Source organism: Diabrotica virgifera, chromosome 1, assembly GCF_917563875.1.
Source record: "Diabrotica virgifera virgifera chromosome 1, PGI_DIABVI_V3a".
Taxonomy (NCBI): domain Eukaryota; kingdom Metazoa; phylum Arthropoda; class Insecta; order Coleoptera; family Chrysomelidae; genus Diabrotica; species Diabrotica virgifera.
Genome location: NC_065443.1, coordinates 6,343,061 through 6,360,420, shown reverse-complemented (window position 1 = coordinate 6,360,420; position 17,360 = coordinate 6,343,061). Strand labels below are relative to the sequence as shown.

At 33.8% G+C, this 17,360-nt stretch overlaps 1 protein-coding gene across 2 annotated transcripts in view; it reads left to right on the top strand.

Annotated features, from left to right (window-relative positions):
• LOC114335340 (uncharacterized) overlaps nucleotides 1-11,024 on the top strand; it is a 372,740-nt gene extending 361,716 nt beyond the window's left edge. For both annotated transcript variants that reach the window (XM_028285575.2, XM_028285568.2), the window contains exon 6: nucleotides 10,706-11,024. The gene's annotated coding sequence lies outside the window, so the exon portion shown is untranslated. The remainder of the gene's footprint in view (nucleotides 1-10,705) is intronic.
• Nucleotides 11,025-17,360: the final 6,336 nt, after the last annotated feature.

Here is a 17,360-nt window from a genome sequence, read left to right as displayed (position 1 = left end):
TGTAATAGAATCATAGTAGCGTTGTTCCAGTCTGTTGGAATATTGGCGTTGTGAAGGCAGATATTGAAAAGTTGTTTAATTTTTTCAAGTAGTATATTTCCTCCAATTTTTAGTGCTTCTGATACTATTCCATCTTCACCTGGGGTTCGATTATTTTTCATTTTCTTCAGAGCCTCTTTGATTTGACCTATATCTATACCTAATCAAAATACCTACCTACTGAGAAATACGATTGTCGATATGATTACCGGTACTCAAATACAAAAGTAATCATAGTAAACAAAGTAACGAATACTGTAAATGATTACGTTATACAAAAGTAACGATTTGTAACGAATACTCGAAAGTAAGTATACTCAACATCACTACTGTCCGTGGCCACAGTTCTCCAATTTGTTATCCCGATTGTTTCCAGGTCTTCCTTACACGTTTCTAGGCACTTTTTTCTTGGTCGTCCTCTTCTCCTCTTTCCATCCCCTCTTATTAGTGAGTCCTTTGCCCAGATCCTTCCATCAGCCATTCTCGCAATATGACCTAACCAACTAACTCTTTTTGTTTTGACGATCTGGCTTATTTCTGGTTTTCTGTACAACTCTTTGATCTCTGCATTTGATCGTCTCCTCCAAACGTCTTCATCGTCTTTTACTCCTGCGAATATCTTCCATAGGACACTCCGCTCCCAGATATTCAGCACATTTTCTTGATTTATGTTTATAGGTACTCAAACTCCGTCACCTTTTTGAAGCAATACTCTTTATTCGCGTTGGCTGTGGTAATCTTCAGTGGTGTTTCTTCATATTGCGGTCTGTCCCATTTCTATATACAATAAAGTCTCTTTTTATGCGGATTATTTTTATGCGAGTTTGAAGTTATGCGGTTGGTATTTCATTCAAAAATGTCTATTATTAACAATTAGTATAATTAATATTAACTATTCCCATCCAGTAGTCTGAGAGTTTGAAATTCGGGTATTCCGGTATTCCCCTTGTTACATGATGTACCATGTAGCTATTATATCAATCTGAATTTCGCATTGAAAGGTATTAGGTCTGGATCCCGCGTATAAAAAAAGTAGTTGATTAATAGCAAGCTAAAAATTTGTTAATAGCTTAAGGGTGTCTAGTCGGATAAACTTTGATATATGGGAACACTGGAACAGGGGAAGTTTTAATTGTGGAATAAGTTAAAAATTTGGAACGGTCATACCACGAAAACGTCACATGTATTTTGTCCGACAGAACTTCCAATTGATTTGTTACCTTTTCATTAAACTATAATGCAAAAATCGGACTGCTATTTATCACCAAATGGGCATTTTAATGAGTGGAACATGTAGAACATGTCAAATGACAGGAATTATGACAGGTGATAAATAGCAGTCTGATTTTTGCATGAGAGTTTAATGAAAGGATAACAAATCAATTGGAAGTTCTGTCGGACAAAATACATGTGACGTTTTCGTGGTCTGACCGGTCCAAATTTTTAACCTGTTCCACAATTAAAACTTCCCCTGTTTCAGTGTTCCCATATATCAAAGTTTGTCCGACTAGACACCCCTACGCTATTAACAAATTTTCAGCTTGCTATTAATAAACTTTTTTTTCATACGCGGGATGCAGACCTAATAGAACCTGTAATTATTTTGAAATTGAATTTAAATGTTGCTTATTTCAAGTTGAAGTACAATAAACAGCACATTTTGATTTCTGGATTAAAACATTTAATTAAGTGTCGTATAGTTTTATGTTCCATTAGAAGAGGTTTTTGCAATCTCAATATCGTTAGTCTGCGTTTTTAATTTCTTCTTTAAAATTTTATTTGGCCCAATGAAGAAAAAAAACATCAGACACAATTTTTGGTGGACAAACGTCCACCATTTTATGTGTTTTAGAATATCACGGAACGTATCCCTACTTTTTCAATGCAAGTAAAGTCTATTTTTATGCGATTTCTTTATATGCGGTTTTCTGAAGAACGGTTTGTTTTTTGTTCATTAATCCTCAGTCCATGCTGCTTAGCCTTTACTTCAGAGTTTAAAAATCCTCAGCAGTTTCCTTTCAGTTCTTGCCATTAGCACTACATCGTAAGCAAAGGCCAGAACCTAGCTTTTGTTGTCATAAATCATACCTTTCGTTCGTATTCCACTCTCTCTGGATATTGTATCCCACAAGAAATTGAAGAGTACTGTGGACAGCTTATCTTCCTGCTTTAATCAACTTTTTACTTCAAATTTTCCTGTTAGGCTTCCTTCTATCCTTACTCTATTGTCTCTTCATTAAGGTCATTTTTACTAGTCTGGTCATCTTTTCCGGAATTCCAAGTACTCTTAGGGCTTATCACAGAATCGTAAGCTTGTTTGAAATCTATTAAGAGGAGGTTTAGCTTTAACTGTTGCTCGTACGTACTACTCTGAATCTTTTTTAACGCGAATATTTTATCTATGGTGGATCTGTCCTTTTTGAAGCCTACCTGGTATTCACCAACCTGATCGTTTAAGTGCCTTTCCAGTCTGTTTCTTATGACTCTGGCGAGTACCTTATGTTACGTCTAGTAGAGTGATTCTCCTGTAGTTTTCGCACACTGCCCTGTCTCCCTTCTTATGAATGGGATATACTATGGCCTCTCTCCATACTTCCGGCATTTCATCTCGCTCCCAGATTTTCGTCAGCAGGATACATATTTGCGTTATAAGTGCTTCTCTCCCATGCTTAATTAATTCTGCAGTAATACCATTTTTTTTTATTTAAAAAGACAAAGTCGCATCCACCCAAAGGTTATTAGCTACATTCCTGTAACATTTGTAATAATATTAAATTTAACATTTGTAACAATCAATCATTGTAACAATTAATTACAATTTGTGAACAATTGAACATTTGTAACAATTACTTAAGTTAAATTTTATGAAACATATTTATACATTTTAAGTAACCCAATAAATTGTCCGGAACTAAATTTTTGTTGAGGAGTGCTTTCAGGTTATTTGGCAAATTGTAAAACTGTCTTTGACTTACATATTTAGGACAGTCTATCAAGAAGTGCTTTATACTGTCTACTGTATTGCATGTTTCGCATTTTGCAGGTTCACTATTTAAGAAGAGATAGGAGTGAGTATACCTACAGTGTCCAAGTCGTAGACATGTAATAATAGTTTGGCATCTTGTACTTCTGGCAGTGGACTTCCATGAAAAGATGTCACTTTTGATGGTTCTGAGTTTAGAACTAGAGTCATTCCACTCCCGATTCCACGCACTAAACACCTTATTTTTGAAATAAACTTTTAGATCGCCTGCGACACGCCGACACTCTTTTTCTGATGCGTCACTGGTGATAGCGTTACGCGCACTAGTATCTGCTTCTTCATCCCCTTCTATACCTATATGAGATGGTATCCACAGAAAGTGGATTCTTCTGAAATTTTCTTGATTGTTCACCAATTAGATGTTGGAGCATACCAAGGCGATGGAAAAATCCATCAATATTTTACTGAAGTAGAGACTTGAATTTTAATGTTAGCTTAATTGAGATCCGTCACTTTCCCAGTTCGATGCCTCACTGCCAAGATAACTATAGTTTTTTTTCTTTATGGACGTCAATTTACGTTTTATGGATCTTTCCTTTAAATGGGGGTAAACTTGACTGAGCATATGGGACAAAGCTGATAGGTCTGTGGTATATTCTTGAACCGTGGCTACAGGATCTGTTGATCCCGTGATATTCGTTAGGAGCATGTTAAGTTGATCAAAGTTTAGAGGGAAAGGTAGAGGGTGATTTTCTTTGAAGTTTCTAGCAGGGTCAAGTAAGAGAGAAAATTAGCATTCAGAAGTGCTTGCTGAACTAATTTTAGCTTTTTTAGATTTTGTTTCTACTTTAGGTGGTGGAAAAATGTTACATTCTTTTGAAGATGGATCTGCTTCAGGTGAAATAATTCCATCAGTTACGTTTTGGTTGATTAATTATGTGACTGTCCTTATCTGATGCATCTACTTTGTTCAGTATCTCCGGGAGATTAAAAATAGACATTTGTTCATACTGAGAAGGGTTTGTATCATTGGGTTCTTGCAAAGATATATTTGTTGCACTGGATACCGATGCTTCATTGTTTTGGTTGGGGATTAGTTGAGCTAGTGGTTCGGAGCACTGTGATGCAATGTGACCTGACTTCTTGCAGCTAAAGCAAACTAGACTGTCTTGATAAATGAATATTCTATATAGCGTGTTGTCAAAAACAAGAGTAAATGACTCTGGTAGTGTTAGACTGTGAGGACTGCTATAGATTTGTCTTCGAAAACTAAGGATGTGATTGTACTCAGGCATAGAAGCACTAATTTTGAGGAATGTCATGGGGAAGACAGGAACTATGCCGATTTTTTGTAACTCATTGATTAGCAAGTCGTGCGGTATTGAAGGACATACGTTGGAGAGCACAAGTCGTTCCGATGGTGTAACTAACCTTCTTTCTCTGACAATTTCACCTTGTATTTCTATTTGACCATGATTATCCATAAAATCATCCACTACTTGTTTATTGGATAAATACATAGTACATATGCGATTATTAGATAATCTAGAAGAGAAGACTATATTTTTCGGTTGAATTATATTTTCAAGTGGGAGAAGGTAGTCTTGAAGTTTGGTGTTTTCTAGGGCACTAAAGATAATTGCTTGCTGCTTTAAAGGAAATTGCATTTTCGACGTTGCCAAAGAGTATGATTGTGATGCGTTTATTTGACTTTGATTCATTTGAATTCATTTCGATAAACGTTAAGTGAAAAGTAAGTCCGACCCTGTACACCTGCTAAAACAGGTATATCGGTCTTTACTAAAAGTGGTTATTTTGCTGGTAAAACTGGATTTGTTTATTGACAACAATAACAAATAATTGTAATTTACTGACTTTAATGCTAATTTAACGGGATATTATGTAAAGAGTTTGTACACTTACAGTTTATTTCAATATATCACTGAGATTCACAATTTATAACTTATATTAAACTTTGTTAATATTAAAAATATTCGGAGCCCACATTGAGTACAACATTATAGTTATCGATCAGTAATACCATTGCTGCATGCATTTTTATTGTTTTTCATGCTATGATTTTTGTAAAATTAATAATAAAAAAAGTTTTCCATATGTTTCCAACTTACGGTATACACTGTATAATAAAGTCATTATGACTTAATTAAATTCTGTAATTTCATGCTTTTCAGCAATTATAACAGTGAATTTACAGATTTTACATGTGGTGTAATTCTTGCATACCTATTTCTCTATTTTGTGTGTTTCGTACGTTGTTCTGTTATACAAAAAAAGTAGACCGGATGTTTCGCTTCCATCAAAGCTCGCCTTGATGACAAACAATTTAAAGCACGCCTGTGTTCAAAAGCTCGAAAACTTCACGAAGGCTGGAGGCGGGGTGGGAATGGAGGGGTAGGGGGAGTTCGCAGCGAACTTTCAAGTCGGAGTTGTCGTAGTTTTAAAATTAGGGAAGTGGCGATGAAGTTTTGTGACTACGAGAGGGCTGGAACACGTGGGAGAGACTGGTAATTATGAAATATCATCAGAAAAAGGGTTGAGTACGTACTTCTGGGTGAATAAGTATTTTCAACTTGATGCTAATTTCGTGAAATATTCACCGGAGATTTGGATCAAGTGGAGAGAGTTGGAGTGGTCAGGAGAGTAATTAGAATTAGATTAGACGATAATCAAGGAATTTTGTGTTTTTACAAAAAACATTTTAGTTTTCAATTTACTTTCCTCCTCGTTTATTCCAAAATGAATTTCCTGTAGTCGGCTTTATATCACAAAATATATCACAAAAATTTATGAAAAATCCTTTATAAAAGGTATATTTTTATACATCAAAAGGATTAAAGCAATGATGTTGCCTGTCCCCCACTTTATTTAAAATATACCTCGAAAGTGCTTTAAAAAATGGAAACAAAAATGTAGAACAATGGGTATACCACTCAAAAACACCATTGTTTAAAAAAGAATTACTTAATTTTTAAACAATGCCAACACTATGGTATATACCAGGGGTGGCCAAATTGTGGCTAGCGAGCCACATGTGGCTCTTTGAATGATTATTTGTGACTCTCAATAAATGTACCTGAATTACTTTTAATTGTCGTGTTTCAAAATGTCTTAAATTACTGACAACAAATATAAAAAAACTAAGTGTAACAGCAGTACTTAGACAATGAGACCCCTTGACACCGTTGCTATTCAATTTGGCCTTAGAATACCTATGTAATAACTAAAATATCATCTGAGTTGACAGGGCGATTTGCGAATCGAGGATCAAAACTATTGTTAGCCTTTGCTGATGATCTAGGTGCAGTCGCTCATTCTACAAGACATGTAAGAGAGGTGTTTTCAGAACTCGAGGAAGAAACAGGCAGTCTGGGCCTTCGACAAAACGAAGAGAAGACGAAATACATGCTAGTAACCAAAAATCCAAGACCAAGAGTTAGGCAGAACATAACCATTAATGAACAAACTTCGAAGTGGTATAAGAGTTTAAATATCTAGAGGCGGCATGCAACCACAGATGACAACCACATAAATATAAAAAGAGGTCTCAGCAAGTATAGCTGCGTGGAAAAGGGCATTATACGCCCTATCATCATTATTAAGATCTAAACTGCTAAAAAGACAATCTAAATTAAGACTGTACATGCCAATTATTCGTCCAATTTTTACATAATATGAAAGTGAAACATGAACTCTACATCAGCGGAAAATGGATAAGATGCTGGTATTTGAAAAGAAAGTTCTCAGAATGATATTTGGTCTTCAAATAGATGAATTGACAGGGGAGTGGAGAAGGCGACGTAATGCTGAATTAGTGACTCTGTATGGTACTGAAAACATCGTAAGACATATAAAAGCTAAGATAAGATGGGCAGGTTATGTGGTAAGAACAGAGGAACACAGAGTGTTAAATACAGTGTTTTTTGAGAGACGGTAGATCAGTAAGCTGCCCCAGAAAAAGATGGAAGAATGATGCAAAATCGAAGTATCCTGAATTAGTAAAGGCTACTTGTAGAATTATTTGCATATTTGAAACAACGATGTGAATGTGAACCATTTTATTTCACTGTAAAATTCGTGTAGTCCAAACAGTAAAGAGAAACATTTAATACTTTTTTTTACAATTTTTAAATAATTGTTTAATTGCGGCATGCAAAAAATTTGAAATTTTGAAAAATGGCTCGGACTATCAAGGAGCTTGCTTGGCCACCCCTGGTATATACCCTCAACTTTGCAGACGATCAAGTAGTAATGGCTCAAGATTATGACGACTTAAACTACATGGCCCGAAAATTAATTGAAGAGTATGATATGGGGTCTAGAAGTAAACAACAAGAAAACCGAATACTTGTGCATTGAAGGAGAACAAAAAGATCTCATATTAGACGACATGACCACCATAAAGTACTACTACGACTACAAATATCTAGGTATAGTCGGTTCGCTAAACTCAGACACAACTGGCTAGTGATTTTATTAGGTAATTTTTTTGTTTTTGGCCAATTTTGCCAAAATTGGCTAAATTACTATCTATTTAGTAATTATTAACAATTTAGTAATTATTTTTTTTTGCCAATTTTACCAAATTGGAGAAGTCAATTAGCTTTAAAATAGTCTATTGTATAAAGTCGTACGGCTATTTTTAAGTAAGTTATGGTTTTTCGAAATTTTATACTTGTAACGATTTTTGATATTTTTTATCATTATTTTTTAAATTTCTCATTATAACTTTTTTCTTTCCTCAAAAAAGACAAAATGCATGGTTATAACAGCAGATCCAATAAGATGTAAATTGGAACTGGAAGGTCAGATAATAGAACAAGTGATGGAGTTTATAAATACCTAGGCATCACACTATCTAGCTACGGAAGACTCGAAACAGAAGTGGAAGATCAAGGAATAAAGTAAACAGAACTGCAGGTTGCCTGAATGACACAATATGGAGAAATAAAAATATCGGAAAAGAAATGAAAGGCAGAATTTACAAAACAGTCACCAGACCAAGCGGCAGAAACACCACCCGACACAGAGACAGCAAAAAGATTGTTCGAAACAGCGGAGATGAAAACCCTTCGAAAAATCGATGGTAAGACACTATGGGACAGAGCTAGAAGTACAGATATACGACGGAGATGCAAGGTGGATAACATTAATAACTGGGTAAGAAACAGAAGAATAGAATGACCGCATAAACCAAATAACAACAAATAGGGTAGTCAGGACAGCGAGAGACGGTTTCCCAATAGGAAGACGATCAGTGGAAAGACCACGAAAACGATGGAACGACAACTTACTAGAGGCACATTGAAAAAACAGACGTGTCTATACAAAAAGAAGAAAAAGAAGAACTTTTTTCTTATTCATTTAGATAAATGCATTGTCAAATTAAAAAGAAAGCTTATTTTCTTAAGAGGATCGGTACGTATTTTCGGCTGCAATGCTATTCAAATGGGGATTCATTTCTTTCGAATCCTGAGAAAACTAATAAGTATTTTTGAAAAATTTAAACGCAGAATGAAAGACTACGTTATTAGCGAGGGGCGAAAGTCCCTGAGAACTTCTATAATGTTTATTTAAATAAGTTACAGGGGTGAAAAACTAAGAGAAAATGTAGTGTGATTTTTAATTTCAAATATCTCATTCGAAAGAAACTTCTTATATATTCTAAGGGACTTTCGGCCCTCGATAATAATTTAGTCTTTCATTTTGTGTTTAAATTTTTTAAAAATATTTATTAGTTTTTTCAGGATTCGAAAAAAATGGACACCATGTCCGTGGAAATCGAACATTCGCTATCTTTGTCATACAACGCACTCATTCGAATATAATGTTATGACAAGACTCAAGACAGTGACAAGTAGAGATGTGTCCGACCTGCTATTTTGATATAGCAGTTCATTCTGCTACTGCTTTTTAACGCATTTACGATGATAATAAAATCAATCAAATAGTTGTTTATTAAATAGTATTGATAGTGTATTTGAAAAATAATAATTGATTTAAGGTGTACAATTAATAAAAAGTTATTTATTGTTTATATATTATTTATGGAAAATCCAAGTATTTCAGGTCATTAAAGTTCAAATAAAGAGTTTGTTCCGATAACCGTAAATAGGTACGAGTTTAGCTATAAAGTAAAGTGCCCATGGTGGCATAAAATGTAGTAAATGCTAATGCTTCAAGTACGTACTAGATTTTTGAAAATTTCACTACACTTAAAAAGCATTTGCTTTTCTCCGTAGTATTTGCTACTATTTACCAGCCTACATAGAAGAATGTACTACGCTTTTGAAGTATGTGCTTGTTTACTAGTATTTGGCTTCAGTTTAAGCGAAGTTGGTGGGTGGACGTCTTCGGCGTAGGTATTTTTTTGTTACAATATGGCAGCATTTATGAATGTGTGTCATAGAAAAATTTACAAACTAAGAAGAACATTCTTTTATCAAATAAAATTTAATAATTGTAAAGAAGATTAACAAAACAAATAATAATTGTTCATTTTTATCCTCGCGTAACTCTTTTGTCGCTTCGGATCTGAGTCACGCTCATTTTTACTCATGTACAATTCTAATAATTTGGTAGGTACGTAAAAATGTGAATTCACAAATCACAAGCACATGGAAAACTAATTCCATCACGATTGGTGTAATGCAGACACGGCTGGCGCTACGCTTTTTAGTAGATACTTCTGGTCAGTAGTAGGTACTTCTGTTGTGTAGTAAGTTCTTCTCAACAAAAGCACCTACTTTTATGTAAAAGAAAATGCTACAAAGTAGTGACTATTTGCTGAAGCAATAGCATCTACTACGTTTTATGCATTCCGCCCATTTTCTTGAGTGAATTATTAAATGTTGACTTCATATTTTAATAAAGATGATTTTAAAATTTTATAATTAAAGGCTTCGCTTTTTACGGAGAGTTTTAAAGCTTTTTTTTCTCGAAGAAAAGTAATAAAATGATGTTTTCGGCTCCTTTTACTAAGTGACTTCTCTATTGAGGTTGGCGGTCAATATGGCAAATTTCTCTCTATTCTGGGTTTGATGAATTAAGTCATTTCCTGTTGTGTGAGTCCAATCTCTGATGTTTCGGAGCCAAGATTTTTTCTATCTTCTTTAACCCCTTTTACCTTCGATCTTGCCATCTAATATTACCTGGAGCTGCTCAAATTCCCTATGGCGCATTATGTGTCCTAGATAAGACATCTATCTAATTTTGATAGTATTGACCAGATGAGGACGTGTATTTTATTACTGTGTATTATTTTCAGTAATTGTTTCATTCGTGTCATTTTCAATCCTTTTATTTATACAAGTAAAGGTTATCCAAGAACATTCAAAAACTGAACGAAACCGAAATAGCCATCTCTACCTTTCTAATGACAATGTCACTGTCAACCTAATGTTTACATCTGTAGTTTCCATACCAGAGAGAATTTTACTACACGTAATTTGCCGTGTAAAGACAGAAAAAGTAGGGATAGCCGTAAAATATTTGCGAATTATGTACCCATAGCCTTAATGGTGTATTGTAAATAATTCTAGAACAAAAAAACCTGCAATATTTCTCGCAGCCTAGATTTCGATTTGAATTTAAATAATAAAAATATTTGTTGTCATAGATTGCTGTAGTTTTTTATAATTACTTATATAAAATTTTATGTTGTAGGTCTCCTCTTTGGGCAGCCCTGACCCACGCGCATTCGTTAACCATCGTATGTGATCCAGAAGATAGTTGACATCAGGACAATGAGCTTCATCGTTCTGATCCAGTGATTCCCCACATGGTACCGCTTCCGTTTATTAAGGGACATTGACATACGCCCTCGTATTTTTCTACCCTCTAAATGATACACCCTTGATACCTATCAGTTGCTTAGAATACACAAATTTTGTAAATAAAATGTTTAATCATAAATGAATTTTGTTACATAATATAATAAACATTGTCAAATATTGTAAATAAATATCACTGTTAGATGTAACAATTATTTATCCTTTATTTTTATCCTAATCAAATTTTAAGGTTGATCTGCACCCCCAAATATCAAACTACACATTCAAAAAATTTGAGAAGGTATATACAGTGAGCACGTAAAGGTTGGAATAAATTCATTTTCTCGAGAATGGAGGATTTGGGAAAAAAATCCCGAAACAGGTCAATTTTTATTTTTAAATTACGACTTTTTGGCATATATGTCATACTAGTGACGTCACCCATCTGGGCGTGATGACGTCATCGATGATTTTTTTAAATAGGAATAGGGGTCGTGTGATAGTTCATTTGAAAGGTAATTTAATTCTCTATTCAGTTATATAAACATTTACATAACTATTTACACAGGGTGTCTAAAAAAATTTTTTTAAATTAATTTTATTGACATAAAAAGAAGAATGCATGTAATTTTTATTTAGTCCAAAATACATTTTAAGGTTCTTAGAACACAGAAAAAAATGTTTATTTGAAAAATAATAATTGCTTTTCCCTTAAATCAAATGTTCAAATGTAAAAAATTAAATGTTCAAAAAGAGGAAGGTGAGTGGGCGGCTAAAATGCTAAAACGATATTTATTTGTTAAATAAACTTTATTTCCTGTTTTCTGATAGCAGTAAAATGTATTTTGAGTTAAATAAATTACACACATTCTTCTTTTTATTTCAATAAATTTAATTTAAATAATTTTTTTTGGACACGCTGTATAAATAATTATATTAATGTTTATATTACTGAATAGAGAATTAAATTACTTTTCAAATAAGCTATCACACGACCCCTATTCTCGTTTAAAAAAATTATAGACGACGTCATCACGCCCAGATGGGTGACGTCACTAGTATGACACATATGTCAAAAAGTGGCAATTTAAAAATAAAAATTGACCTGTTTCGGGATTTTTTTCCAAAATCGTCCATTCTCGAGAAAATGAATTTATTCCAACCTTTACGTGCTCACTGTATGTAATCACTATAAGTATTTTGACAAATTTTGATCAAACTTCTGTCTCCGAGCGCTGCCAGTTACTGACCAATCGGTGCACCGAGCGCATCCCTCTAATCGGCCATTGGTTGGAAAAACAGAATTTCCAACTTTTGGACGTTTTACAAATTCCTGTTGGTCCGATTTTCGGAAAGTCCACTCTCTTACATCACAAGCTCGCAAGACAAAAGAAAACTTGCAATAAAAGGAGGTGGATTTTCTGTTATCGGCAAGTTCGAGTTTTACCTCGTAATAGAAGACTCCTAGGTACGGTATTTTGTCATCCACCAGGAATCTGCCTTTTATTTCTTTACATTTTACTGTGTATAAATATGTATAGAAACGAAAACCCTGATATTTTATATTTGATTTTTGTGTGTTGTTTCTTGTGGTATCTCTGCTAGCAGACCAAGCGCTCGAAAAACACCCCAATTAATTGCCATTTTATTTTTGCATTTATTTCTGTATTTTTCCTGTTTGAAAAACATCGTTCGTGTGGGTCAAGCACTTGGCCTATTTTTCCAATGTTATTTGTGCTATTTCATTATTGCATATTTTTCTGTATCTAATGTATTCCTTCCGTAAGTCAAGGAAACACTTAGGTTATATTTCGTGTCGTTCCTTCGGTGTCGTTCCTTCCGTAAGTTTACTTATCGAAAAGTGTAACGAATACAGTGAACCTCTTAATTTGGCATTTGTGGATTACCATAAGGCATTCGATTCCATAGAACTCTGGGCCGTATTAGACGAAATCAATAACGCAAGGATCGATTCCAGATATAGAATACTCATAAAATACATATACAACAATGCAACTAGTAGCACAATACAGTACAGCAACTAGTAGAACAATGCAGCACCATAATATCTCCAAAATTATTTATTCTTGCATTAGATGTGTTCAAGGAGTTAAATTGGGAACAACACGGTATTAAAATCGATGGCAGATTTTTAAGTCATCTAAGATTTGCCGATCACATAGTACTCATAAGCAACAATAGGGCTTTCCATTAACAGTCATTTGTTTCGAGCTTCTATCATGTGTCGTATAATATTAAGATATCCACGTCATAAGTCTTTAGACTACGTAGATATATTAATATTAGATGACACATGACAGATGCTCGAAACAAATGACAATCGATGAAAAGCCCTATACAGAGGAACTGATCTGCATGCTGAAGAGCCTAAATAGGGGAGTGCAATTAGAACGAAAACATGCATTCTTTCGGAAAAATTCAAACAAGCTTATATTTTTCTAAAACTTTTTTTGTTAGTTTATATACATGTTAAAGTAAAAAGTTCTACTCGCAGATTTTGCCGCTAATTGTTTATTAATTGTTTAAACAATAACAATTGTTTTGTATAAATAATTTTAAAAATATCGTTGAATTCATTATTTTACTTTGATCAAATATGTTTCTATTTTATTTTTGGTTATGCTGAATCCGAATGTGGCATTACAATTTGAAAATTCTTATATAGAAGCTCTTATACAGTATGTTTGCGTAGCTAGGTACCACATGGAAAACTTTTTTATTATCAATTTTACGAAATTATTATTCATAAAATGCTCTACCTGGTCTAGAATCTAAGATACAACCATCAGATATCAAACTTTTTTAGTTTTATACGAGGTATGTAAATAATATGAATTTTTCTTAAGCGTTAAGTGCCTTTATTATTCACAATATTTTAATTAGAAGGATGTAATTGAACACTGAAACATATGCTTTAATTCCAAACAACTTTTTTTAATAACAATTTTCGATATTGTGAATTATAAAGGTACTTTTCTCTTGAGTGAAATTCATATTTTTTGACATACCTCGTATAAAATTAATAAAATTTTATATTTGATGGTTGCATCTTAGATTGTATACGATGCAGAGTATTTTATAAAGAATAACTTCTTTTCGTAAGACTGATAATAAAAAAGGTATCAATAGGTTCCAAGCTACGCAGACATACTGTATAAGAGCTAAAAAAAATTTTTTTGTTGAACATTTATTATTGTTGAAGCTTATTATTAAATGTATTTTAGGTAAGTTTTACAGAAAAAATTTTGATCACTTTGTATAAACATTTTTTAGCTGGTAATTTTCGGTTTTTGTATTACTTTTTTGTTATCTTTCTTAATTTTCTTAAAAAGAAATAGTTTATTTCATTTCTAAAGTAAAATAGTTTAGTGCATTTTAAAGACTACATCCTGATCTTAAAAAAAAAACACCTACAAAACTGTAATCGATCTGTTCAAACTTGAGTAATACCGTCTTAAAGTGGTGTTAATTCTGTAAAACTATGAAATTTTCAAAAATTACATTTTTTGAGACGTCGTATCATTTGAATTAAATTTTTGAGATTTTTTTGAATAAAACATCGTTTAGTAAGATGTTTGAAAGGTAATTTGTGCAAAATTTAGAGTTTTATAAGAAAAATTGTATTAGTTACACATTTTTAAATCATTTTTAAACAAAATTCATGTAAATCTCACTTTCAGCCCACACCGTACTTATGCACATAAATTTTATTTCTTTTTATTATAACCATAAAATAGCTTAATTATTCTTCTTTCATGTCCAATCTGTAAAATTTTATTTGATCGATTAGTTAAAGAATTACATTAAAATAACTCAACCGTGCACTTCGCCGTACGCTAGTTTACAGTGCGTCAATGTTTGTGAGAAGGGTGACTTTAGCGATAAAAATAAAAAATTATAGAAGCTACAGATTTAATTTTAAAAAATCTTTATATAAGGTTTTTTTATAATATTTTCTGAATTTTGCAATGGTCAAGTCAGTTTTTTTCTAAAATTTATATTTTTGGAGTTATTAAAAAAACATCTAATTTCGTAGTTCATTTGTTAAATAAAAAATGAAGCACCCACTTCTCGAGTATAACTTTTTGATATGTTGTTTATTAAACATTTCTTAATGAAATTACAAAAAGTTCTATCTTGTTTGATTTTTTCCGAAGTGAAAATCTATATGCACTCCCCTAAAACGAGAATACGAGAAAATCGGTTTAAAAATGAATTTAATAAAACAAAAGTGATGACAAATCAAAATATTACAGTCGATTTAGATGGAAGTGATATCGAAAATGTCGAAAAGTATAAATATGTATACCTAGGTCACACGATCAAACTAGGCAAACAGAATCAAATGGCAGAAATAACTAGAAGAATCCGAATGACTTAGGCAGCAGTAAGAAGACTCAGTGATGTGTTCAAAAACAAAAAGGCACCAATCAATCTAAAGAAAAAAGTATTTAAAAGATGTATTTTACCAGTTATGACTTATGATATGGATACCGTGATACTTACAGAATTCTCAGCCAATAGATTAAAAACAATACAGAGGACCATCGAACGAGCTGTGTTGTGAGTATCTTTGGAGATCGTATATGAAACGAGGACGTGCGAAACAGGACGAAGGTGGAAAATATAATTGGAATCATCATTCTCTTTGCATTATCCCTATGCGGGGTCGGCTTCCCTAATTGCATTTCTCCACACAATTCTATCTTGGGTCATATCAATGTTAATCACCTTTACCAACATATTCTGCTTTATCGTCTCCCCCCAGGTCTTCTTTGGTCTTCCTCTCCTACTCCTTCCAGGAATCTGCACTTCAGCTATTCTTCGTATTGGGTGATTAACGTCTCGACGTTGAACATGACCAAACCATCTTAACCTATGCTCTCTCATTTTGGCATCAATTGGTGCCACACCTAGACTTCCCCTAATATACTCATTTCTAATTTTATCCTTCTTTGTCACTCCACTCATCCATCTAAGCATTCTCATTTCCGCCACATGCATTCGTTGTTCCTCTTTCTTTTTCACAGCCCAACATTCAGTTCCGTACATCATAGCCGGTCTTATGGCTGTTTTATAGAATTTTCCCTTCAGCTTCATTGGAATTTTTCTGTGACACAACACACCACTCGCTTCTTTCCACTTCATCAATCCAGCCCTAATTCTACTGCATGCATCTCCATCTATTTCTCCATTACTCTGTAATACCGATCCTAGGTACTTAAAACTATTGCTTTTCACAATCATTTCACCATCCAAAGATACCATTTTATTTGTAGTAGCTCCATCTTTAAATGAACATTCCAAATACTCTGTTTTTGTCCTACTAAGTTTTAAACCTTTTTCCTCCAGAGCTTGTCTCCACTGTTCCAGTTTTTGTTCTAAGTCTCTTTCACTATTTCCTACTAACACGACATCATCAGCATACATTAAGCACCATGGAATGTTACCCTGTAGTTTCGCTGTTATCTGGTCCATAACTAATGAGAATAAATACGGACTAAGCACAGAGCCTTGGTGCAATCCTACTTTCACATGAAATTTATCAGTCTCTCCCACACCTGTCCTAACACTAGTTGTTGCTTCCTCATACATATCCCTCACAATCTTTACATATTCACCAGGGACTCCTTTCTTATTGAGTGCCCACCACAGAATCTCTCGAGGAACTCTATCATATGCTTTCTCAAGATCAATGAATACCATATGAGCGTTTGTTTCTTTACTTCTGTATTTTTCCATCAACTGCCTTATAATGAAAATTGCATCTGTTGTTGATCTACCCTGCATAAAGCCAAATTGATTCTCGGATATTTCTGTCTCTTCACGTATCCGTCTGTCAATTACTCTTTCCCATATTTTCATGGTGTGGCTAAGCAGTTTTATAGCCCTGTAGTTTGTACATTGTTGTATATCTCCCTTGTTTTTGTAAACAGGTACCAGTATACTGCTTCTCCATTCGTCTGGCATTTGTCCGACTTCCATAATTCTATTAAATAGACCTGCTAGCCACCTTGTTCCTGTCTCTCCCAATGCTCTCCATACTTCCCCAGGAATATCATCTGGTCCTACCGCTTTTCCTTTCTTTATTTTTTGAAGCGCTTGAGCCACTTCCTCGTTGGTTATTTTGGTGACCATTGCTGCTACTGTCTCCGTTGACTCTACAGGCTGTCTGTCAAATTCTTCATTTAATAAGCTGTCGAAGTACTTTCTCCATCTCTTTTTGACATCCCTTTCGTGAACTAGTATTTTATTGTTTTCATCTCGGATACATCTAATCTGATTAAAATCTTTTGTTTTCTTTGCTCTCTGTTTGGCGATGTTATATATCTTCGTTTCGCCTTCCCTGGTATCAAGTTGATCGTATAGGTTTGAATACGCTTCTGCTTTGGCTTTTGCTACTGCTACTTTCGCTTCCTTTTTCGCCACCATATAGTTTTGAAGAACTGTGTCGGATCTGGTTTCTTGCCACTTTTTATATAATTTTCTCTTCTCTTTTATTTTTCCTTGTACTTCGTTTGACCACC